The following is a 27,586-nucleotide window of genomic DNA, read 5'->3' on the forward strand; positions in this document are numbered from 1 at the left end:
CCTTTCTTTTCGAGGAAAATAAACCAAGTAGCCCTGAGGGGAATTGAAACATACCTTAACAAAACAGAGTTGGTGCATGAAGAAATATATTTAAACTGCATTTTCTGTTGGAAAGCAAGCACTGGAGAAATATCCTTTTTACTCTTGTCTGTCCTCTGCTTCCAAATGAAGGAAATAAGAAAATGTCAGGAAGAATACAGAGCTGATCTCTACAGATTGGGCTGGGTTAGAGTCCAGTGTGTTCTGTGAGCAGCTTAATCAATAGTCCCAAAGACTCCTTGACTACTCTGTGTATCTCACATTGTATCATTTTCCATCTCAAGGCCAAGTTCTAAGATGTCAGTCTATGTCTGCCTAATTGACTGTGCCCAGGAACCTCTGACACTGAGAATTACTGCTAGTCTAGTCCAATGAAAATGAAGAATTATATTGCTCACAAGGCATTAAAAAAAGAATTAAAATATACTTTAAAAACCTAAAACTAAATTTTAGGTAATATTTTCTGATGATCTTGGTAGTTTGAAGTGAATCAGTTACCAGGCATAGACCTAAGTATTATTTTACATACCAGTATTTGGGATTGCAGGCATTTGGATAGGATTTACATTTTTCACTAATATTTTTATGGACCTAGTGGATCATCTAAGAGTTTTAAACAGCGTTAAGGGCTACTATCATGCAAATATTTTAAAACTAGATTTTTTTCAAGGTCCAAGTAGCAGAAGGAAGTGAAGATTAAGGAAAAGGAAAAGGGTGTTTCAGTAGGAGTCAATTGGATAGTAAGAATGGACTGAAAAGTAAAGTGCAGAATTTGAAATGATATTTAGCATCCCTAGCTTATTCCAACACTTGCATAATGATCCAATATACTCATTGTAATAACCTATGCTTAGTATTAAAGAGATAATCATCACATACGATTGTAAAGATCTTTCAATCTGAACAACATGAGATGAGTATTCAAACCTCTTCAAATCTCATATAAATTATGAGACCTAGGGGGCTTCCCAGGTGGCGCAGTGGTTGAGAGTCTGCCTGTCGATGCAGGGGACACGGGTTCGTGCCCCGGTCTGGGAAGATCCCACATGCCACGGAGCGGCTGGGCCCGTGAGCCGTGGCCGCTGAGCCTGCGCGTCCGGAGCCTGCGCGTCCGGAGCCTGTGCTCCGCAACGGGAGAGGCCGCAACAGAGAGAGGCCCGCGTACCGCAAAAAAAAAAAAAAAAAAAAAAAAAAAAAAAATTATGAGACCTATATAGCTCTGATTGCCTAACCTGTCTGCCCAGCAGAATCACCTGGCAAATTAAAAAAGTGTTCCTGAACCTCCTCACGACCTTCAGTTTGGGCACCTAGGAACCTCATTAATTCAGCGCTCCCCAGAAGATTCTGCTAAGCACTCACATTTGAGAAACATTCCAGCATAGAATTCCGATCTTCCTCTTGCTTCTGACTGGGAGCCTATTTGCCAGTCAGGACTGGCATTGCAGCACGTGACCTGTACAGTTACATGGACTCAATCCTAGGAGGAACTCACATGCAGTTCAATGCGGGGGGCCGGGGGGCGGGTCGCCATCTTGAAATTCTTAATAATTTTTGAACAGAAGGCAGAGCATTTCCATTTTGCATTGGGTGCACATACTATGCAGCCAGTCTTGCCCCTTGTGTTTTTCTCATCAGCAGAATCACTCTTGAAAGAAGCAACCAAAGGGTCCTAGGAAAGGATGAGTCCAGGAGACTCTGAAAGCTCTACTAACCCAGACTGTTACTAATACACCCACACTTTAATATAACAATTCTCCCACACTGGTGGGATTCAGGGCGTCTCATCTCAAGGAAGGAAGGTGGCTCCTGCCCCAGCTGAGAGTTCTGATTGTGTTTGGCTCTCTGCAGTCTCCATTGCCCTGTGTCACCATCTTGTTCCACCTCCCAGAGGACACTCCTAAGATCCCTGTGGTCAGTCTTCCTTCTCTGGAGAGTTCCTCACAGCAGGACACGTATTCCTGTCAGTTGCTCCTGCCTCCCTTCATGAGAAGAGTGATAAATTCTTTGTCAGTATGTGTTTTGCAAATATTTTTGCCAGTTAATATCTTAATTTTTCATTTTTGTAAATGTGTCTCATAGAAACAAAATTTTTATTTTAATAAACTTTATCATTTCATTGATTTCCTTTTTGTTAGGTCCGTTATAAGAACTCTTTTGCTCACCAATGCCACATAGATTTTATGCTATATATTCCACTAGAAATGTAATAACTTGGACTCTTACATTTAGGTCAACCAACAATTTTGATTTATTTTTTTGTGCATAGTGTGAGTTAAGAGTCAATGTTCATTTTATCCACACAGATATACAATAATTCTAGCAACATTTCTTGAAAAATATATCTTTTCCAAATTGAATTACCTTGGCACTTTCTAAAAAATCAATTGTTCACTTAATGGTGAGTCTATTTCTGGATTGTCTATACTGTTTACACTATTCTATTGATCTATATGCCTATCATTATGTCTATTCTTACTGTCTTGATTACTGAAGCTTTATAGTAAGTTTTGAAATCGTATAAGATAAATCCTCCAATCATGTCCTTCTATTTCAATACTGCTTTGGCTGTTTTATTTATATATATATACACATTTTTTTTCCATGTAAGTTTTAACATTATCTTGTCAATTTCTTCCAAAATCCTGTTAAGATTTGATTGTGTGGGACCTCCCTGGTGACGCAGTGGTTAGGAATCCGCCTTCCAATGCAGGGGACAAGGGTTTGATCCCTGGTCCGGGAAGGTCCCAAATGCCGCGGAGCAACTAAGCCCGTGTGCCACAACTACTGAGTCTGCGCTCTAGAGCCCAAGAGCCAGAACTACTAGATCCTACATGCATGCCGCAACTAAGGAGCCGGCAAGCTGCAACTAAGGAGCCTGTGAGCCACAACTAAGGAGACTGCCTGCCGCAACTAAGACCCCAGCGCAACCAAAATAAATAAATTTTTAAGAAAAGAATTAAATGCTCTCATTATTTAAAAAGAAAGATTTGATTGGGTAATATTAGCCTCATAAAGTAAGCTGACATATTCCCTTATTCTCTCTTTTTGAATAGTTTGTGTAAGAATGATAGTATTTATTCCTATAATATTTCTGGACTTCAACAATTTTTTATTGAAAAGTTATTTTTTTTTAATTGGAGTATAGTTGATTTACAATGTTGTGTTAGTTTCAGGTGTACATCAAAGTTATTCAGTTATACATAGATATATATCTTTTTTTTCAGATTCTTTTCCCTTATAGGTATTAAAAAATATTGAGTATAGTTCCCTATGCTATTCAGTAGGTCTTTGTTGGTTATCTATTTTATATATACTAGTGTGTATATGTTATGTCCCAAACTCCTAATTTATCTCCCCACCCTTTCCCCTTTGGTAACCATAAGTTGCTTTTTTGTTTTTTGTTTTTGGCCACACAGGGTGGCACTCGGGATCTTAATTCCCCTACCAGGGATTGAACCCATGCCCCTGCAGTGGAAACAAGGAGTCTTAACCACTGGACCACCAGGGAAGTCCCCATAAGTTTGTTTCGTATATCTGTGGGTCTATTTCTGTTTTGTATATAACTTCATTTGTATCTTTTTTTTTAGATTCCACATATAATGATATATGATATTTGTCTTTTTCTGTCTGGCTTACTTCACTTAATATGATAATCTCTAGATCCAACCATGTTGCTGCAAATGACATTATTTCATTCTTTTTTTTATGGCTGAGTAATATTCCATTGTATAAATATACCACATTTTCTTTATCCATTCATCTGTCGATGGACATTTAGGTTGCTTCCATGTCTTGGATATTGTAAATAGTGCTGCTGTGAACATAGGTGTGCATGTATCTTTTCGAATTATGGTTTTCTCTGAATATATGCCCACGAGTGGAATTGCTCGATCATATGGTAACTTTAATTTTAGTTTTTTAAGGACCCTCCATACTGTTTTCCATAATGACTGCACCAATTTTCATTCCCACCAACAGTGTAGGAGGATTTCTTTTTCTCCACACCCTTTCCAGCATTTATTATTTGTAGACTTTTTGATGATGGCCATTCTGACTGGTGTGAAGTGGTACCTCACTGTAGTTTTGATTTGCATTTCTCTAATAATTAGCGATGTTGAGCATCTTTTCATGTGTCTTTTGGCCATCTGTATGTCTTCTTTTTGATTATAAATTAAATGTTTTAAATCACTAGAAGACTATTCAAGTTCATTTTTTTGTTTCTTCTTGAGTCAGTTTTATTATAAAGTCTTTTTCAAGTAATTGTCCATTTAATGTAGGCAGTCAAAATTATTGGCAAGAGTTTTTTTAATAATATTTTCACATTTTTGTATATCTGCAGGATCTATAGTGATGTTTCCTATGTCATTTCTGATCTTGACAATATGTGCCTTCTCTATTTTTTACTTAACCAGTTAAGCTAGAAGCTTATCAATTTTATTGATTCTCTCAAAGGACCAGCTTTGGTTTCACTGATTTTTCTCTTTTGTTTTTTCCTTTTTTAAATTTCATTGATTTTTACTATTATAAAATATTATATGTATTATTTCCTTCTATCTACTTAATTGGGTTTAATTGTTATTTTAGTCTAATTTTATAAAAATCAATCCAGATCATTGACTTGAAATCATTATTTTTTCTAATATATGCACTGCATTTAAATAATAGGTTTTACCCCAAGCACTGTTTTGACTGTGTCCTAAAATTTTTGCTGTAATTCCATTCAATTCAAAATATTCTCTAACTTCCTTTTTGATTTTTTACTTTGACCCATGGAATATTTATAAGTGTGTTGTTGAATTTTCAAATATTTGGGGTTTCCTCATTATCTTATTTTGGTAAATTTGTAATGCAATTGCATTTTGGTTAGAGGTTATACCTGAATGATTTCAATCTTTTTATTTATTTTATTTATTTATTTTTTAAATTTTTTGGCCGTGCCTCACATCATGTGGGATCTTAGTTCCCCAACCAGGGATCAAACCCATGGCCCCTGCAGTGGAAGTGTGGAGTCTTAACCAATGACACCAGGGAAGTCCCTCAATCTTTTAAATCAATGGAGTTTTTATGACCCTGCATATGATCTAGTCTGATAAATATTTTATGTGCCCTTAAAAGGTATGTGTAATCTGCATGTATCATGTTTTATATTGTGCAGGTATCATGTTTTATAAACATAAATTGTCAGTGTTGTTGATTAGATGGTTCAGATCCTCTATATCTTTCTTATTTTTTCCCCTAATTTGACCACAAATTTCTGAGAGGAGGGGTTTATTCTCTTTAGTGCATTGAATAGTGGCCCCCAAAAGAGATGTTAACTCAGAACCTTAGAATGTAACCTTATTTGAAATAAAGGTCTTTGTAGATATAATTAAGGTAAGGCTTTTGAGATAAGATTATCCTAGATTAGAATGGGACCTAAAACCAATGATAGACGTCTTTGTAAGAGACAGAAAAGGAGAACACATACACAGAGGGCAGAGGCCATGTGAAGATGGAGGCAAAGACTGGAATTATGCTTCCAGAAGCCAAGGAATGCCAGGGACCACCAGAAGCCAGGAAAGGCAAGTGAATATTTCTCCCCTAGAGCCTGCAGAGAAATCATGGTTCAGCTGAAACCGTGACTTCAGATGTCTAAACTCCAGAACTGTAAGAAAATAAATTTAGGTTGTTTTAAGCTACAAAATTTGTGGTGATTTGTTCTAGAAGCCCTAAGAAACTAACACACTTTCCATCTATGATTGTGGAACTTTCTATTTCTGTGTTCAATTCTGTCAATTTTTGCTATTTGTATTTTGCAACTCTTTTAATGATTGCATAGATACTTAATGATTGTTATGTCTTCTTGTTTAATTAACCACTTTTTATTAGGAAATGTTTTATCTCTATTAATACTTTTCATATTAAAAATGTAATTTTTTTTTCTGATTTCTATATAGCTACTCCTACACACATAAGCTTACTATTGGCATGGTAAATATTTCCCATGCATTTACAGTCAACTATTTGTGTCTTGTAATTTAAAGTTTGCTGTCTTATGGACAACATATACTTGGGTCTTGTTTTACTTAAATACTTTTAAAATTTGTGGTATTTTATTGAAAAATTTAGTCCATTAACATTTAATGTAGTCATTCATACCATTAGGTTTAGGTGTATAATTTCAATATCTGTTTCTTCTATGTCTCTTCTATTTTTATTTCCCCCCATCATGTGTTTTAAGGAATATTTAAATAGCTTTTAGAATTTAATTTAAATTTACTGTTGATTTTCAGCTATACTGCTTTTCAATCTTTAAAAATGTGGTTGGATCATAATATACATCTATAAGTTTTCACACTCCACTTACAGTAAATATTGTACCAAGTCATTAAAAATATAGAAAGCTTGCCCCAATATTCAAATCTGTACCCCCCATCCCTTATGTTATAATTACTTTATGTATTATACCGATATACTATATAAACCTCACAAGGCCATGTTGTTGTGTTTGTTTTAAGCTCTTCTACAAAAGTGCTAGGAAGGACAAAAAATTAAAATGTACTGATTGTTTTCTACTTAACCAGATATTTACCATTTCTAATGTTCTTCCTTCTCTTCTGATGATCCAAGATTCTATCTGGTGTGATTTACCTTCAATTTGAATAATGATTTCTTATAGTGAAGAACTGTTGGCAATGAATTCTCTTAGGTTTTTTTTACCTAAAATTGTCTACTTGTGATTTTTTTTGTTGAAGGATATTTTCAATGTATGTAGACTTAAATTTTCAGTTCTTATTTTAAAGTATTGTTCCACTTTTATCTGTTCTCACTGATTTTTAACAAGAAGGTAGCTGTTAGTGAGAGCATTGTTCTCCTGTATATAAAATTTCCCTTTTCTCTTTCTGTTTTTGAGATATTCTGTTTATTTTGACTTTCAGCAATGTGACAACAATGTGTCTCAACCTGGATTTCTTTGTGTTTATTCTGCTTGGTCTTCATTGAGACTCTTATATCTATAAATTTTTGTCTTTCATCAAATTTGGGGTAATAGTAGACATTGTTCCTTTAAATATTTTCTGTTCCATTTTCTCTCTGTGCTGCTTCTGAAATTCTAACTACATGTATATTGAGCTGTGTAGTCTTATCTAAAAAGTTCCTGAGGCTCTGTTCATATTTTTTCAGTCACCTTTTCTTCTGTTCTTCACATCTACTGATCAGTATTCAGGTTCACTTACTCCTTCCTCTGAATCTCTGATTGCTGATTATAATTGCATCCAGTGAATTTTTTAGTTCAGATATTGTTTCTTTTCAGTTGTAGTATTTCTGTTTTGTTCTTTTTTATTGTTTCTGTTTCTCTGCTCGGGTATTGTACCTTTTTATACGCTTCAAGCATATGTTACCTTACTTCATTTAGGGTAGTTAAAATGGCTTATTTAAAGTGCTTTTCTGCTAATTCCAGTTTCTTACTCACTGCAGTGTTGGAATAGGTGGATTTTCTTTTCTCTTGAAAACGTGTTCTATTTTCTTGGTTCTTTGCATGTCAGTAATTTTCTTTCTTTCTTTCTATCTTTCCTTTTTTTTTTTTTTTTGCCACTCCACATGGCTTGTGGGATCTTATTTCCCTGACCATGCATTGAACCTGGGCCCATGGCAGTGAAAGCACCGAGTCCTAACCACTGGACCACCAGGGAATTCCCCCAAGTAATTTTTAATTGCGTCCTACACACTATTAATGTTTAATTGTAGAGAATCTAAATTGTTTGTTTTGGGGTGTTTTTTTTTTAATATTTATTTCGTTGTGCTGGGTCTTAGTTGCGGAAGGCGGGCTCCTTAGTTGTGGCTTGCCAGCTCCTTAGTTGCGGCATGCGAACTCTTAGTTGCAGCTTGCATGTGGGATCTAGTTCCCTGACCAGGGATGGAACCTGGGCCCCCTGTATCAGGAGTGCGGAGTCTTACCCCCTGCGCCACCAGGGAAGCCCCTGTTTTGGGGTTTTTTGATAAATGTTTTATTTTTTGTTTCAACAGACAATTAACTTTGCAGGATTTGAATAGCAAACTCTATTTCTTGGGCAGCAGCTCTAGTGTCAATTCAAATCTTTTATGTTTAGTTGAAATACTTTAGTCTTTTCTGCAAATATGTGACTCAGGAGACAACCATAAATATGGGTAGACCAAATTATGGGATTCTTTCTACAGATCTTTTTCTTCCATTATTTCCTCACTCTCTTAAGCCATCATGGTTTCCCAGGCTATATTTTTTTTCTGAGGCTTCTTCTGATGCGTTCAGAAGAATGCATATTTCCCATTGTGTCTTACCACTCAAGTGCACTTAGCTCCAGGCCAAAAGCCACAGCTGGGAGCTTATTTCATCCCCATCTCTTCCTCCCTTCCATCAGAGTCTATCTAGTTCTGATCATTCTTCATTGTCTTCAGATTTTTTTTTTATTATGTCTGCATTTTATAGTTGTTTTCTTTAGGGAAGGGGTTTTGTTAGGGCTTTAGACCATCAACACCAAAAGTAGAAGTCCACATATAATTTATCTTGGATTGAGCCCTTTCTACAGGTTAAGCAATATGTACTTTATATATAGCAGCATATTTAACACAGACCATATTTCTGTAGTACAGGTAGATTAATCCCATTTTCTAGATGAGGAAACTGAGTCTCAGGTAAAGCAACTTGCTGAATACCATACATTTAATAAGAGTTGGAGATGGATTTGAAACCTTAGTTCTCTGAATCCACTGTTCATGTCCTCAAATTTCGCTGTGATGTGCTGGCCAATATTCTAGCTGGTGCACTATTGTAAGGAAATGTTATTCAATATTTGGTACATATGTACAGCAACAGAGTAAAAAGCTATGATTCTTCTTTATAATGATAGAACTTGAGGTTGCAAGTGAAGTAACTTTGCTCTTTTATATTTTGGCTGGAGATTGGTTTCCTATAAAATTTCAGAAGGAAAGCATATTTCCATTGGTTTATATGAAGTGATAATGAGACAATTTTTATTCTGTTAGGGGAAAAAATTTAATTATGCAGGAATTCTCTATATCGTAACCATAGCTAAATTTGCCCATGTCTGAAGAGAGCAATTATGGACTGTCATTGTTCTCCTTTGCATATATTATTTCCCTACAGACAAGAAAGAAGACGGGCAGAGCCAAGCAATGTCCTCACCCTCAATAGAGAAAAGTTCTTAACTAGCCAGTACTTCTCAGTGTTCTTGAACCTGCATTAGTATGCAAATAGTTAACTAGTTCATCCACAAGGCTGAGTCAGGAAGGACCTGAAACAGAAGGGTTAAGTCATGGTGAATTACAGGAGTCAGGCAACAGAGCAAAAATATTGTGAGTAAAGCTTCCTGAAGGCATATGTTATACATGGACCTTATGACTAAATGATTTAAACAAAATGATTCATTTTGTCGAAACAGTTCATCATTCCTGACTCGCCTGTTCACAAAAGCTATTACATGTGGTGATAATGAGAAATTTCCTTCCGCATATTTGCTTATCTCAAGAAGTTACTTGTGTTGGTAAAAATGAGGAGCAGCATCATTAAGTAAGAAGGAATAATATTCAGCATAAATACAGTTTTATGAAAGATGCCAAATAAAAGCTATTCCAGATGAAATCTATTTAAACTTATAATAAGTTAATTAATGTAAGTAGTAAATGCAATTATAAGAAATGCTGGAGTGTTGCGAATAATTTCTAGTTTAAGATGACATATGGTAATGTTTTTGCTGTAGTACAGGTTTATTTTTTTAACAGATTGGAAGTTTGGCAGGAATATCAATGAGCTTCTCTCTCAGCCCCGACCCCCTGCACACATACACATTTTCCTTCTTGGCAGCACTGCTACCAAATCTCAAACTCTACGACAAAATTAGTGTTTTATTTTGAAGAATATCTGGGTCTCCAAGGTCTACACTTGAACCTGGATGATGGGCTTATACTAAACATTTTCCTTCATCTCTTAAGTAAAACCCTCTAAAGAATATTCATTTTTATCATTCTCCCTGATCATCTGTTAATGTTGCATTTTCACAGCAGATAAAGTGAGAATCTCAGGCTCGCTGTTCTCACCATAAGACAATGTAGATGCTCTTTCAACTTTATTATTATTATGTTTTCAGTCCACAAAGGAGATTCAGGTATCAGCTTATTTTAATCACACAATGTTCAGAGATGCTGGTGTCAATTTTTTAGACTTATCACCAGTAAACATAGCAAATCCACCTGCTTTGTCTACTATTGTGAGTTCTAGTTTTTGGTTTACATAACATAACTCATATATAAAGAAAACAATATATATTGCAAAAGGGTTTATATACATTCAGTCCAATAATAACACAAGCAACCCCATATCTACCACCTGGTTTGAGAATTAGAATATGTTGAATTGTGTGACCCCCCTCCCCTGAGATTACCATTATCCCAAGTTTTGTGCCTATTTTCTTGCTTTTTAAAGAAATAATTTTACCACCCTAAATATACTTTTTTTTTTTTTTTTTTTTTTTTTTGCGGTACGCGGGCCTCTCACTGTTGTGGCCTCTCCCGCTGCGGAGCACAGGCTCCGGACGCGCAGGCCCAGCGGCCACGGCTCACGGGACCAGCCGCTCCGCGGCATGTGGGATCCTTCCGGACCAGGGCACGAACCCGCGTCCCTTGCATCAGCAGGCGGACTCCCAACCACTGCGCCACCAGGGAAGCCCATACATATATTTTAAAACAGTTCAATTTTGCACAGTTTTGAACTTTATATAAGTGAATGAGTTGCTAATATTCTTCTGTAACTTGCTGAAGAATATTAAAGTAATATTTAAGGTTTTTAAAGCTATTTTCATAAAAGGATTGGCATTTAATTGCTATTTCCCATATTAACTCTGGTTTGGGTTTTGTGGTTGTGCAAACCTCATAAAATGAGTGGAGTTATGATTCCTCTTTTATTTTTTCTTCTCTATTTTAAGGTTTGGCTAAGATTTAACAATGCATTTCTCACATATTTGATGAACACATAAAATCAGTTAAGCTTGCTCTTTCCTGGGGAAAAACTATTTAACAATTAATTCAATTTCTGTATTATGGGACATTTTAATTTATTTCATATTGAGTCAGTTTTGGTAATTTATATTTTACCTGAGACATTTATTTTCTTCTAAGTTTTAAAATTTATTACCATAAAGTTTGTACATGATTTCTTGTTTTTAATCTGTTGTATCTACAGTTAGGTCCCTCTTTTTTATCTCCTAATGTTATTTATATTGCCTACTCTCCAGTTTTATTTTGATCTTACTAGATTTCTATCAATTTTATTAGTCTTTTTAAAGAATAAATTTAGCTTCTTTTGAAGTTTTGTACTCTATTTCCTTAACATCTATTTATTTTTAAATTTGTCTTCTGTGTCTTTGTGCTATATTTGTTGTAATTTTTCTAATTTTTTGTTTCCTAGCTCATTAATTTTCTACCTTTCCTCTTCTTTCTGATAAGATTTTGTCTGAAAGCTTCTTTCTAATACTGTAAGCTTTAACATATTAATTACTTCATTTAGTTGCCATAGTAATTTACTTTATTATGAGTTTGTTTAAAATGTTTTTAAATTTTCAGACATATGAGGTTTTTAAAAGTTATCTCTTTATTATGGATTTCTAAATTAATTATGTATGTTAATGAGTTTTTAAGACTCATAACCTAGCACAAGACTGATTTTAAAAATGAAGCATGGGGGGCTTCCCTGGTGGTACAGTGGTTGAGAGTCCGCCTGCCGATGCAGGGGACACGGGTTCGTGCCCCGGTCTGGGAAGATCCCACGTGCCGCAGAGTGGCTGGGCCCGTGAGCCATGGCCACTGAGCCTGCGCGTCCGGAGCCTGTGTTCCGCAACGGGAGAGGCCACAACAGTGAGAGGCCTGTGTAATGCACAAAAAAAAGAAGCATGGGGAATCCCCTGGCGGTCCAGAGGTTAGGACTCTGTGCTTCCACTTCAGGGGGCAGAGGTTGGATCCCTGGCTGGGGAACTAAAATCCTGAATGCTGTGGGGAGTGGCCAAAAAAAAATAATATAAAAAAAAATGAAGCATGAAAAGAGTATCTATCATCATGTAACAAGTATGATATTCTTGTTTTCAAATATTGATTTATTTATTCATTTGGCTACACTGGGTCTTAGTTGCAGCATGCTGGATCTTTGTTGCCACATGCAGGATCTTCACTGTGGCATGAGAGATGTTTTTAGTTGCAGCATGTGGGATCTTTAGTTACGGCATGTGCGCAGAGTCTTAGCCACTGGACCACAAGAGAAGTCCCAAGTATGATATTCTAAACAGGATTATTACAGGATTATTATTATTTACATATTCATTCATTCAAGTATTCTGTAACTTTCTCATTTGCGGTTTGCTTGAATTACCAATTAGATATACCAAACTTAAAGATATATTACAAACTCACTTTAAGATGCTGAATTTTTCCTTATTGTTTTTAGTTCCCTAATGTTTGCCTTGTATAATTTAAGAAATTATATTAGGTTCATACAGATTTTAAGTTATCTTCCTAGTGTAATTTATCATGTGTGTTGGACATACTTATATCTAATAATGTTTTTGCTTCAAAGCCTATTTTGTCTAATATTAAAATATCTATTTAGCTTCCTTGTATGTGATATTTGCCTATTATTTTTGTGTAATTACCTGTCATTTTCTTTCAATCATAATATACTTCTTATTTTAGTTGTGTCTTTTATAAAAAACATAACTCATTTTTGTTATTAACCCACCCAATTTTTAAAAAATTTTAACTAGCAAGCTTAGTTCACATTTATTTCTTTTTTATTTTAATTTCTATTGGTTTTGTTTTTCTGATTTTTCTTTTATCTCTTCTGACATTTTTTTTTGTATTGATTATAAGTTTTATTTCCCAATTCTGAAGCTACTGGAAAATTCTCCATCTTTTTTACTCCTTAAATTCTACTCCTCTCCCCACATTCTTTCTTCTCTCCTAGAACTCTAGTCAGAATCCTGTTAGACACTTACAGTCTGTTTGTCAAGAACTTTGACCATTCTTCCCTGTTGTACTGTCTGTATGCACATGCTTCTTTCTTAATATCTTCATCTAAATTCTTCAATCCATGAATTTTCTCTTCAGCAGAATCTAATTTTGGTCTGCAATCTAGCTATTGAAATTTAATTTAAATTATGTTCTCACATTCCCAGAACATCTATCTTCTTCTTTTCTAATTTACCTGGTCATTTTTTATTTTTCTCATATACATGTATGGGCTTCCACATCCCTGCTTTATTTCTTTAAACATATCCTATATAGCTATTTTATACCTCTATTCACTAATTGCAGCATCTGCAGCCTTGAGGGGTTCTGTTTGTCTTTTGGCTGTCTCTCCTTAGTGGTATCTTTCTTTCATGTGTCTTGTAATTTTTAATCAGGAGCTTATTTTTGTGTGACTTTGATAAGTGGAATCTTGAAGTGTCTGGGTGGGGTAGTGATACCTACGGAGATAATTTCCCTGTGTTCCTACCTTGCACCTGGCCTACATTAAATATATTTCTAGGCTGGAGGTTTACCAGAGCACATAGGTGGTAATGGTTGGAATCTCAGACCTTTGTGAGAGTAAAACTGTCACTGTGAATTTTCAGAGCAGATATCTAGAATGTTTTTTGTTTTACACCAGAATCAAGGTGAAGATCAACCAATCTTCCTTTGCTTAGAAAATATTTTTCTACCTTGCCCTTCCATTGAGCGTTTAGTTTGCTGAGCCTTCCAATACTATGAGAGTCTCAGTTACAAACCCCCCCGCTCCCCCCCTACCCATTATGTGGACCAAGTGTTTGTCTCTTGTTCCCTGTGTGGTCAGTGAAGTGTGCGGCACCTGGTAACAGGAAAAATTCTCACAGCAGAAGTGGTTTCAGTGCCTCATTAGCACACTGATATGCAGCCCCCTCTTTGTTTTGAGACTTGTATGTTTTCCTAACATTTTGAAGTGCTCAGCCATATATTTAAAGTTATCTTTTTGGTATTTTAGTCAGAATTCTTAGATCTTTGGTGGTGGGAATATTTTTCTTTGTGAGTCCCTACTCCATCATTGCTTGAGTGGAAATACAATAAGTATTTATCAATCAGGAGATCCTGAATTTTCATCATGTTTTTCACCGTGAAGATGCCACAGTGCTTTGAAAGAGAAAAAAAAAACCTGACATTTCCTACAGCTCTGGTGTGTACTAACCACACTGCCTTGCGTCCTGCCTTCCTTTTACTCACTTTCCTTTTCCACTTGACTCCACATGATTATATTCAGATATATCAAACTGACATTTCCCTCCACACACAAAACACACACACACACACACACACACACACACACACACACACACAATATACTCACCCAACTCCTTCAGAAACTTACATTCGTGTTAGAACAGAGAGAAACCCGTTTCTGTTCTTTTACTGACCTATTGTAAGGGCGCCATAGTGACTTTAGATGAGCCAAGAAGCTTTGATTTGAATAATAGCTCTGTCCATATTGGCTATACAGGAACCTGAGTTTGTGATCCAACCCATATAAGCCTAGGTATCCTTTTCTGGAAAAATGAGGAGTGGAGCTGGTGAAGGAGGTGGTGAGGAGTTGTTCCTTCCTGTCAAGTTCCAGTCATGAAGGGCAGGGGCAACTCTAGGGTCTGCTACCGGGTGTGTGTGTGTAACTGGAGGTTTGGTACTGCACACTTGGAAATTGCTGGGAAGGGGAATTTTAGTTATGCATTTTTTGGTCATGATAAATAAATAATAAACATAAATTTAAGAAATGAAGAGGAAGACTTAAATAATCTCTGAAACTTTTCAAATATAATAACAACTGAATCTATAAATCTGACATTTGAACAAGCATTGAAGAAGTTTTAAAATCAGGGTTCATATGATCCTACAACTTACATGAGTTTGCTCCTCAATCAACATCTGTTAGTAGAAGCCTTGCTTTAAAAACTAAAAACAGAGTTACCATATGATCATGCAATCCCACTCCTGGGCATATATCCAGAGAAAACTATAATTTAAAAATATACACCCCAAAGTTCATAGCAGCACTATTTACAATAGCCAAGACATGGAAGAAACCTAAATGGATAATATATAATGGAATATTACTCAGCCATAAAAAAGAATGAAATAATGCCATTTGCAGCAACATGGACAGACCTAACAATTATTACACTAGGTTAAGTAAGTCAGATAGAGAAAGACAAATATCATATGATATCACTTATATGTGGAATCTGAAAAAAATACAAATGAACTTATTTACGAAACAGAAATAGACCCACAGACATAGAAAACAAACTTATGGTTACCAAAGGGAAAGGAGAGGGAGGGATAAATTAGCAGAATGGGATTCACATGTACACACTACTATATATAAAACAGATAAACAAGGTCCTACTGTATAGCACAGGGAACCATACTCAATATTTTGTAATAACCTATAAGGGAAAAGAATATATATTCACTGTGCTGTACACCTGAAACTAATACAACACTGCAAATCAACTATACTTCAGTTTAAAAAAAAAGAAAAGAAAAAATGCAGAAGCCTGGCTGAGTGAGAAGCACCACGTCTCGTAAGCAGAAGTGGTGAAATGGCTATAGCTTTCTGGGCTCCCTTTGTGGCACATCCCAAGGTGAAACGCTTGTGCTCAACTTCAGAAGCTGTTGCCTTGGAAAATGTTATTTAAAACCTTTCACTTACAGATATCTGCATCTGATTAATCAACTCATAAACACTAAGGCCTAGATTCTGAGTTGGTCATTAATGAATAAATTAATTGTATGAGAATAAATGACAGTCTGTTCAATAGAGTTCTAAGGATCTGAGACAAAAATATTGGTGGAAGGGAAGTGTAAAATGCTTGGACAGGTGAAAACCCAGAAGAGCTGTCCATGTAAATTGTGCCATTTTTTTGCGGACAAACTACCCAGTTTTAATGCTCAGTGTACCCTGGAGCATTTTGGTGATTCATTTTCCCCCAAAGCTGTTGCTAAGTAGAGCCCTCAAATGTCTTCCCCTTGATCTGCTCTCTCCCTTTCATCTCCTGCTCTCCATTAGCTGAATCTCTCCCAGAAGGAAGGCAGGGCTCTGCCAGACCAAGGCCAAGGGCTCTGAGTGCTCAAACAAAGCCTCCAGGTTGTAGCTCCCTCCCGGCTCCTGGGAGGCACACTCCATCCAACACAACAGCGGCCAAAATGGAAAGTGGGAAAAAACAATCTTCTTTGGCAGGAACAGTAGGGCATGCACTGCCAAGTCTTATGAATTCATGTCAGTGAAGACTGGCATTTCTTGAAATTCTCCAAACAAATAAAAGGGAGAACCTTGCTGCATTTGCATGCAGAACATATTCAGTCCAGACGACTGCTAATTTTCTTCCAAGAGTCAAAACACAAGATCCTGACATCTTGCAGATTAGCCCCTTGTCACATTGTTTTTCTCTGTCCTGTCTCCTATTTATTCCACTGGCAGAGGGGACCCATACTTTACTTTCCTAAGAAGCTACTCTCCTAAAATCGAAGACCAGACTTTGTCATGAATTTACAACAGGGATGTGCTCTAAGACCATCGCAGGAAGAAGGCATTCAGGAAAGCAGGTCTGGGTGGAAAAGCCCTCATTAGTGCGCAAACACTACTTACTTACCCAAGGCCGGCCTGTGTGTTTTCGTTCCTGCTCTTACAGATTTCAGAGATGGACTTCAGGCAATACAGTACCTGGAAAAACACACAGCGAAGTCCAGATGTGCATTGCATACAAGAGAGTATGCATTAACTTTTTACAAAAACGGATAATTAGGACTCAGGTTCACTCTCAGGTTACACACTGGATCTGCTCTACAGAACAAACTGGTCAATCAGCATAAACCCAGGATCCCCGAACCAAGATAAATTAAGCCAAGGTTGAAGAGACAGGTTATAGAAAAAAATTTTTTGAAAGGAAAAATGGTCATAATTATGCTAATTTTAAACAATTGCATTAATAATCAGATAGTCTGAGAAAAGTTCAGGTACCATATGGTGGCCTAATACGGAACTTGTATAGAGAATGACGGACTCTAGAGAATGAAATATATCAAGTAGAAATAATTTCTAGGTCCTCAATGTCCTGTCTTTCATCATTGATGCTAAAACATTTCTACCAAACAGGATAATAGGATAGTTGTTTTAAGATTTTTACTGAAAATATCTTGTTTGTTTCTAATATTTTCACTACTTTCTAATTTGTAACCTACTTCTAAGGTGAATACTACTTACATGCTTATTTTAGAGGTAAAGGATGAATATTTTACTGAGTATGCTTATATATGTACATCACTGAACTAGGTACTATGAGAGGTAATGAAGGATAAGACATGATTTCTAATGTTAATGAGATTAGTACTAATAGAAGAGGGGGGCACATTATGAGTGGCCAGCATCAGAAGAACAATTAATTGGAGGGGATCTGACACAGAGGCCAGTTCAGATGAAGGGCTAGGTGTCGCTAAATGTAAATTATTTCCTTTCTCATAAATCTCACTCTAATCATATATAAAATACGAGAACTGGTTTTAAACTTTAATGAGTGATTGTGTGACTGAACGTGTATTTGGAGTTCCCAGAATCTGTGTAACACATTAGTGTGTTATTTTCATAACACTCCCACTAGTGTCCCACATAAGGAGTGGGGAAAATGCCATCAAATATCGCACAGCGCGTCTCCAAACCTTTTAAACCGACTGTCGTAATCTCTATTGAAAAGACTTCTTTGAGGCTCATGCCATTCAGCTCTGCTGTTTTCTGTTTCTCCTTGTCACAGTCATTTTTACACGTTAGCTTTCTCTGCGTAACAACTGACCTAAAACTTAGTGGCTTAAAGCAAAACTCATTTACACAACTCATATGTCTGCAGGGCAGCGATTTGGACTGTGCTCACGTGGGGTTTTCTTCTGGTCTCAGCTGCACTCATTTCCTGCTGCGAGGGTGCCTGAGGGATGACTAGACCAGGCCGACCTCAGATGGCACAGGGTATTTCTGCTCCATGTGGACTAGTGCAGCAGACTAGCCGGGGCTGGCGGGGGGAGCTGGGAAGAACCAGGAGAAACAAGTGGAAGAAGCAGTCAAGGGTTTTGAGGCCTTGGCTCCACACCATCAACTGCACCACACTCCATACATCCACTGATGCAAGTTATGAGGCCGACACAAATTCAAGGGGAAGGGAAGAGATTTCTCTTCTGCCTGGGAAGGTGGGAAGGGCTACAGTCACCAGTGGCATGGATGCAGGGAGAGATGCAGCGTGGGGTCATGTCTGCATCTCTCTTACCTGATCTTCTGGTCCCTCCTCCCCAGTCCCTGAGGAGCCCTTGGAGTCATGGTCCACGTCATCTCCATGTCCATCATCTCCATCCTCTGACTGACTTCAGGATCTCCATCCAGCCTTCTATTTCCCAGGTTCTGAACCTCTTCATCACCAAAGACTCCCACCTCCATGTCCCTTTGCTCATCTGCTGCCTTACCATGCCCTGAACTTCGTCTACACTGGAACAGATCCACCTCGGAAACAGTAGAAGTGAACACTCCATTTCCTGACAAGATCTCAACACTTTGCGCTCTCATGATGACCTGACCCTTTTCCGTGGGCATTCTTGGCCTTTCTTCTGGGCCTTTAAAACTTCTCCCCGTATATCAGTTCCCTTTCTGGTCACCTCCTGTGCTGTTCAATTCTATGCTACATCATTTCAATCACTCTCCTGGTTATATCTTCAAATTCTTTCAAAAATACATCACGGCAGGGACTTCCCTGGTGGCGCAGGGGTTAAGAAGCCACCTGACATTGCAGGGGACACGGGTTCGAGCCCTGGTCCGGGAAGATCCCACATGCCGTGGAGCAACTAAGCCCGTGCACCACAACTACTGAGCCCGTGCTCTAGAGCCCGCGAGCCACAACTACTGAGCCCGCATGCTACAACTACTGAAGCCCGCGTGCCTAGAGCCCGTGCTCCACAACAAGAGAAGCCACCAAAATGAGAAGCCTGCACACTGCAACAAAGAGTAGGCCCCGCTCGCCACAGCTAGAGAAAACACATGCACAGCAATGAAGACCCAACGCAGCCTAACATAAAAATTAAAAAAAAAAAATACATCACAGCAATGTGGCAGCTTAGGTGTTGTTCCCTAAAGAAAAAAATACGGCCACAACACACCCCAATATTCAGCGGGACATTAGAGACAAACCTGGGCCCACAAACCACACATCTCACACTGGGGCCTGTGCGGAGTCAGCCCTGGCCTGCTTTGCCGTTCACATTCTTCGACCTCTGCCACAGTGGTTGTTACTGTCTGGAGTTTATGGAGCCCTTACATGTGTTCCTTGTTTATTGTGGTATTTTAGCTCAGCCAGGGCATTAGTAAAGCAAAGAAGACTAAGCATATTTACAAAGGGACATAGAAAGGAAACTTTTTTCCTATGAGCTTTTGGCAAATAAACTTGAAACAGCACTAGGAAAATTCGATGGTTTCCACTCCACCCTCCTAAGCCTCTTACCATCCTGATCTCGCCTCACCTACCTGAAGAGGGCTGGAGGAGCACAGTAAAGCCTTGGCTATTTCCTGAGCCAGTAGTCATTTTTAACTTCTCAGAAATAGAGGAACAAAATACTAACAATATATAAAAAGCCATAAACACAGAAAATGAGTTTCTATTCATGGAGGCCAAAGTGGTAAAATGTGGCATTTGTTTAAGAAGGACAGAGTGAGTTCCCAAGTTACATTAGCTGTAATTGAATGTGTTGAAATCCTCAGACTGGTAAAATCTTCTGGTTATACAAGGGCAAAACCTCCTTGTTGGGAATGGACCTCATTTTCTCCCTCTGACGCTAACTGCTACCAGGCGTTCATTTCACTTTAAAAAAATAAATACACTGTGTTCTTTTACCTCAGACTTCACTATTTTATTTCAAATTTTTTGTAAACAAATAGAGCATTGAAGACAGAGGAGAACACTTAGGCCCATGAAAATGATCCTTTTATCCATATCACAGTGCTAATAAATTTTATACTCAACTTGAACACAAATCTTCAGCATCTACTTCCTCTTCCTGTACTACAAGGTCAGAACAAACCCAGTTATGTATCACTTTGTTAATATACTTGTTTTCTTTTTTTGTATTGCCCTTCTTGGTAGCTATATACCTAAACATCACAGTCTAAGACAAAGTGAATCAACAAGCAGAATAAAACAAAACAAAACAATATTCCTCCTACTCTCCTGCCCCTTTCACTTTATTGCTCTGTACCGTTTTTGTTGTTTTTTTTTTTTTTTGCGGTACGCGGGCCTCTCACTGTTGTGGCCTCTCCCGTTGCGGAGCACAGACTCCGGACGCGCAGGCTCAGCGGCCATGGCTCACGGGCCTAGCCACTCCGCGGCATGTGGGATCTTCCCGGACAGGGGCACGAACCTGTGTCCCCTGCATTGGCAGGCAGACTCTCAACCACTGCGCCACTAGAGAAGCCCACTCTGTACCTTTTAATTTATGCATTCTTGCTCAGCCCCGAAGGCAGAACTATCTTAAAGGGAAATGGTCATCAGTGAATGATTACCCCAGCATCCTCTGATGACTCACTGAAGGGTCAGCGACCCAATCAGCAGAAATACACCCTTTTAAAAATAACTAAAATATGGCTAACAAATGAGTCTCCAGTGAGGAACAGAAGGGGAATATTACAGGCAATCACTAGCTTAGGAACAGGCTACACTATAAACCTTTGTGTTTTAATTAGCTATTTTAAAAAGAAAAGGTTTTTTAATTTTTTCAAATGAAGAACATTTTGAATCGTACTAGTTCCCAATATCAACCTTAGAACAGTGTCCACAGAGATGGACAGTATTTAACCCAACTCTGATCTCCAGGGTGGTGGATTTCAAAATCAGGTTCAGGTACCACTTACATGGAAGCACTTGCAGAGGGAGTTGCCAAAGACAATGCCTGGACCAACAACAGACCCGCCAGGTCACGCTTCCTGTGGGAAAGCCCTGGGGGATAAGGGTGGAGGGGTGGGTTGGGAAGAGAAATTGTGGAAAACTAGTCATGTATGGCATCATTCTAGGTCATTTGCATCTCAGATATTGTGGGGATTTTTCCCAGAGAGTGGAGTTGGTAAGTCTAAAAAGACCTGCCTCTCAATCACACAACGGATGCATTTATAATTTGAATAGTCATAATTTGGGTATTGCTTCTACATGGAAACCTCAGTATCTTTTAAGGAACACATCCGAGCTCTTCAACACTAGCCACTACTACATTATACATACTTAGAATCTGGGTTTTAACATGCATAAGAAACTTAAGGTAAAAAAAATTTTGAATCACAATTCTCAAAGAAACATGGCTATGAGCTCTAAATGACTCTGACAGGAAACTAGTGCTAGACTTGGAAATAATGCCTCAGACAACCTCAAGCTCGAGGCAAAGAAGGAAATTTTCCACTGGCATAAGCAGTTTTCAAACTTCTTTCCTGTCTATGCACCACCATCACTCCAAACCCACCCCTCACCTCGACAATGGCAGCTTTATAGAGAGAATCAAAATGCAAATTTGAATCATAATTTAAAACGAGTAGTTGCAGAAAACAAGGATACTGGAGACTCTGTTATAGCAATGAAAAAGAATCATACCGAGAAAGTAGGAAATAATTAGTGAATGTAGGTTACCTGCTTAGAATTAAAAGTAATTAAAAACTTTTAAGTGTAAACTAATATTTTTATTGGTGAAAAAAGTGAGGTTCCAAAAGCTGATTTTGTTAAACTACAAATAATACAAGTCTTTAGTGGTAGAATTGTTCTTAGAACCTGAACTTTTAATACATGGTAGCTTTCAGGCATAAAAAGGCACCTATTAAAAAAATATTAAATAATTAATAATTATTTAACATCTTATCGATTAAATAATTAAATGGGGGAAGATATAAAGAAATCACATAATAGAGTTGAGCAAAAAAACAAATTATGAGAAGGGTAATATCTAATTTACTGTCCACTGCTGGTTATTTGAGAGTGATTAAATTAAATTGTATATTTTATGAAATATTTAATGAATAACAATTGGCATTGATACATTGCTATATTGACTATTCAGAACCTATTTTCAGAAGTAAAATTATTTCTAAAAGTGAGCTATACATATTTATTAAAGCAAAAAATTTTACAGCCGTTACTTGCTTTGAATATTAAAAATAGAAAACAGAATAATTATATATATATTTGTATTTTATCCATTTATTAGTATCCATGTCGCTAGCATTTTTCTGAAAAATATATATTTTCTTAGTATGGTATTTTACATACTTATCATCTGCTTTCTTGAGAAATGAAAAGCCAGTTCTGACTTGATTTTTTTAATTAAAATGTATTTTTTCAGATAATTTCCACTGGAAGTGGTTATTGTAGAAAGAGAACAAGTTACAAACAATAAAATAGTTATAGATTTAGTCCACACAAAGCCACTACAGCAAGATCTTCTTAGCCTTTGTTATGTTTTTTTACACTTTTAGTTTCCCAAGTTTCCCTCTGACTTTTCTACCTGATCTTGTGTGTCTCCCAGGCCCCTTAGAAAGAAAGGACCATGCACAAGTGGCTGAGGTGAGCTGACATGGGGCAGGCACCAGGGACAGCAGCAAAGAATGGGAGGATTCCTCCACCCCAGACTTTTATGTCAGCTCACAACCTGCTTACAGCTGTTGACAACCAGCTTGCTGTCCATTAAACTGAGCAGTTAGATCAGATTTGGAAAAGAGACACAGGCTACCGTTGGCCCCCTTCAGTTTTTTTTTTTTTTTTAGAGTCTTTATTGAATTTGTTACAATATTGCTTCTGTTTTATGGCCGCGAGGCCTGTGGGATCCTAGCTCCCAGACCAGGGACTGAACCTGCACCCCCTGCATTGGAAGGCAAAGTCTCAACCACTGGACCGCCAGGGAAGTCCCTCCCTTCAGATTTAACTACATACGCTTCTTGCATACTGTGAGACAAGCTATGGCAGAAGTTGGAAGTGAAAAGTGGACAGTAGCCAAGTCCATCACAGATTATTATAATGCAACAGTTAAATGTTATTTTCTTTTAAATGATAAAGAATCAAGATTAGTGCTAAATGGACAGACGTGGTTCAGGAGGCATAAACCAATACTGTCTAGGACATCCTAATTATGAGATTTCTAGGACCAAGACCAGGAGAGGTTCTTGTCTGTGCCTTATTAAGGTGCTCATATAGTAAATGGTGTTTCTGGTATAATTGGTAACAACAAAGCACGCAATGTTTGGTGTTTGTCCCACAGCGTCTTTTGAAAGAGCCTCCTTCCACCCTTTAAATATCCCCTTTAAGAATTAATCTGGCCTTGACTCTAAGGATTTTTTTTTTTTTTTTTTTTTTTTTTTTTTTTGCGGTACGCGGCCCTCTCACTGCTGTGGCCTCTCCCGCCGCGGAGCACAGGCTCCGGACGCGCAGGCTCAGCAGCCACGGCTCACAGGCCCAGCCGCTCCGCTGCACGTGGGATCCTCCCGGACCGGGGCACGAACCCGTGTCCCTTGCATCGGCAGGCGGACTCTCAACCACTGTGCCACCAGGGAAGCCTGACTCTAAGGATTTTAAGATCTTAGTGTGGTTTCCTCTCAATCCGTTCCTTTGGAGGATATTTCATCAGAAGCCTCCACTAACTTAGTGAAATCACCTTGGAAGGTAACCCTAAGCTTTAGACAAGATTGCAGCCCCGGCCGAGACTTTGGTTTCAGCTGGGTGCAACCCTGAAGCAAGGACCTTGCTAACCTGTGCTCAGATTCTCGACCAAGGAAAACTGTGAGATAATAAATTTGTGTTGTTTTAAGCTGCTAAATTTTGATAACAGAAAATAAATACAATTTTAAATTAATATAAATTTCAATAAATTAATTTTATTTATGTATGTATATATAATATATATGCATATATAGTAAACAGATAAAATGCACACAGCCTATCAGATACTCATGGGCCATTTGTGAGGCCCTATACAGCATGCTGTAGCATATGTATTATATGCATACATACATACCTGCATTACCTATTGGAGAAGTGTGGAGTTTCCTATGAATTTACCAGGTATAAATTTTTAAGACCAACCTGCAAAAGGGCTCATTCATTATTCATAGATGAAGCTTGGCAGATATCTGCCAGTGCAATAGATGGTGATTTGTTTTTTTTTTTAATTTTCTTTTATTTTAATCGAAGTATAGTTGATTTACAATGTGGTATTAATTTCTGCTGTACAACAAAATAATTCAGTTATACATATATATACATTCTTTTTTATATATTCTTTTCCACTATGGTTAGTCATAGGATATTGAATATAGTAGGACCTTGTTGTTTATCCATTCTCTATATAATAGCTTACATCTGCTGACCCCAACCTCCCACTCCATCCCTCCCCCAACCCCCTCCCCCTTGGCAACCACCAGTCTGTTCTCTATGTCTGTGAGTCTGTTTCTGTTTCATAGATAGGTTCATTTGTGTCGTACTTCAGATTCCACATATAAGTGATATCATTTGGTATTTGTCTTTCTGACTTACTTCACTTAGTATGATAATCTCTAGTTGCATCCATGTAGCTGTAAATGGCATTATTTCATTCTTTTTTATAGCTGAGAAGATGGTGATTTAGATTTAATTTCATAGTCTAGCGGTTAGCCTTTTATGAAGAATTTTTTAAAATAGAACAGTTGCATGTTCTACTCTGTTTTGCACATTATATAAAATATAATCCTTTTTCTACATAACAGAGTAAATATTATTCAGCAACAAATTAATGTGAATACAACACTTAAGACCAGGCTAAAGCCCGTGGATTCTGCATCACCCATTTGTAGAAGTGTAACATTAGGCCTATGTTGGTGATACACCAAATGTTTTCTAGAAAATGCACGTGGATAAAACATTGCACAGCAATGTAACTTTGGGAAAGACAATGCTCTTTTCTTCCCTTGGAAATTTATTTGTAATATATAGCAGCATTCTAAAGATTCTGAGAAATCGTTTGAGTTAACACAGAGGATGAGATTGTTACTTCAGACACACAAATCAGAGATCTTTCCTGAGCTTTACAAATAATTTCTTAAAAGTGGTCAAATGGCACAAGTGAAACAGGAAGAAGGCTGGGGCATAGAGAGTGGTGCCCCATGTGTTTCCTTACCACATCACATGCATGCTCTCTGGCTCATAATATTGATGAGCTTTTAGAATCAGATACACATATTATTACCTCACAAACTTAGAGGATGTAGATAGTAAAATGACTCCATCTTGGATACCAGATAGTTTTATATTTTATATGACATTTCTGGAGGGCACGCTTTTTAAACCCATAGATTCTAAGCTTGTTTTCTATAAGCAATTCTGAACCACAGACTTCCTAAAAGCATTTCACAGGTAAGGACTCTACTCCTGGCAAAGACGACGAGTCTATTTACCAGGAGGTTGGGTTTCAGCCAGGTTAACATGAAAGAATGAGTCTCCTACTCTAACAGTAATGGGAGAGAAATAGATCGTGGGCCAGCTGCCTTAATTCCTTTCACTCCACACTGAAGTTTAAAAATATCTATCTGTTTAATTTGTTTAATCTAGTTTTCATCACCTTATTTAACTAAGGAATAATTTTCTAAATATTAATATACAAGGAACACATTTTGGGAAACGTTGGATTAAATAATTCTGAGATTCTTTTTAGTTATGTAATCATATAAGTTATTTGAAACCTCAGACAAGATACTTAACCTCTTTAAACCTCTCATTTCATATCTGTAATGATACTTATTTTTTGCAGAATTATAGTAGGTGTTAGGAATAATGCATAAAATACCTATTATAGTTTAGCATAGGACCTGTTATACTTTGGCATTAAATATGTAGTAGCCTTTTGCTCATTGGTATTTGAGTTCAGGTATCAATTTGTAAGTTTTAATTTAAAAATAACTCTTCGTATTCAGTTAACTCAGATTCCACTCTCTCACTTTGTGGTTCTGCACTCTGAGATGTCCCTCCTTGTTTATGGTTGGTAACCAGTGTTTGCGGCTGAGTAGTTTTATCAACCCGCTTCATGCCAGTAGAATTTGGGGGAATCTAACAGCTTCTTTTCATTTTGTACTGTCTCTATTCAATTTAGTCCAAACAGACATGTTTCTGCTGGAACAGTTTTCTCAGAAACCTTGTGGGTCTTCCATGTATTTCACAGGAGTTCACATCACTGAACAAAAACAAGGCCCAAAGATTTTTTTCAAGATAATCTATTGTCTATCTTGGTGGCCTGCTGAGATGATTGAGCAACAACACACTAAATCTTCCAGAAGATTAAACACTCTGGTCTGATGGAGAGGTTCTGTGAAGAACACTTTTAATCTCTTGAAAGGGCCCTTTGTGTGATTGTGTGACTAAATACTTTGACGTTTTGACCTGTCGGAGGTTTTAGCAAAAGGTTGGATCATCACACACCAGTCTCTTCTCTATGCCATAACTTTGGCTGCCATTTCTAACTTTTAGTGTCTTTTGTTATATGAAAGGTCTTTCAGAAAGTCCTGGTTCCTCTTTGTTTAACATTTTCCCCCTAAATTTATCTCTCACCTTTCACAGTTTACCATATACAGCAAAAAGAAATCAGACAGTGCTGTCAACAAAATTGTTTGGAGTTTCCTTAGCTACTTAACAAGTTGCTTCTTTCCACATAACTGCAGAAGACAGTTTCATTATGTTTTCTGCCACTAAAGAGCATAACAAGGATCCTTCATTCCTCTAGTTTTTGATAACATATTCCTCACCTCCTTCTGAACCCTCACCAAAGTGTCCATAAGTCCAACTTTCTACTAACAATCTGTTCAAGGCAATCTATGCTTTCTCTGTCATATGCGTCAAAATTCTTCCACCCGATTCTAAAGCTACTGCCACATTTTAGGTTTTGTTACAGCAGCAATTCATTTCCAGGTACCAAAATCTGTGTTAGTTTTTCACTGGTCCATTACAAATTACCACAACTTTAGTGGTTTAAATCAACATAAATGTATTATCTCACAGTGTCCTTGGTCAGGAATCTGGGCTGAAAATCAAGGTGAAAATCAAGTCTCAGCTAAAAATCAAGGTGTTGGCTGAGGCTGCAACCTTGTATGAGGCTTTGGGCTCTCCTTAGGCTCACTAGCTGTTGACAGGATCCAGTGCTCATGGCTGTAGGACTCCTGGTGATTCATTTTTTCAAACCAGCAGGATTGTCGCTGCTGTGGGCTAGGCCAGTGCCAACTTTACACAGACAAGTAACCAAGTTGAGGGCAGCTAATCCATCATAATCATAGGTCCCATCACACTCAAGGGGAGGGAATATATACACTGAGGGGCGGAAACCTTGGGGGCCTTCTTAGGTTTCTCCTTACAACAAATACATTTGTATTTTTGTCTCTTTTACATGTTCCAATTCTGAGTTCACTTGTCTCCCACAGTTACTGTGGTTTTATCATGTTATGTTTTCAGAT

General features: G+C 37.6%; 1 pseudogene; it reads right to left on the minus strand.

Moving 5' to 3' along the window:
* The window catches only part of LOC132528839 (NADH-ubiquinone oxidoreductase chain 5-like), a 94,023-nt pseudogene extending 75,332 nt beyond the window's left edge, over window positions 1-18,691 (minus strand).
* Window positions 18,692-27,586: the final 8,895 nt, after the last annotated feature.

Source organism: Lagenorhynchus albirostris, chromosome 1 (genome assembly GCF_949774975.1).
Source record: "Lagenorhynchus albirostris chromosome 1, mLagAlb1.1, whole genome shotgun sequence".
NCBI classification, from domain to species: Eukaryota; Metazoa; Chordata; class Mammalia; order Artiodactyla; family Delphinidae; genus Lagenorhynchus; species Lagenorhynchus albirostris.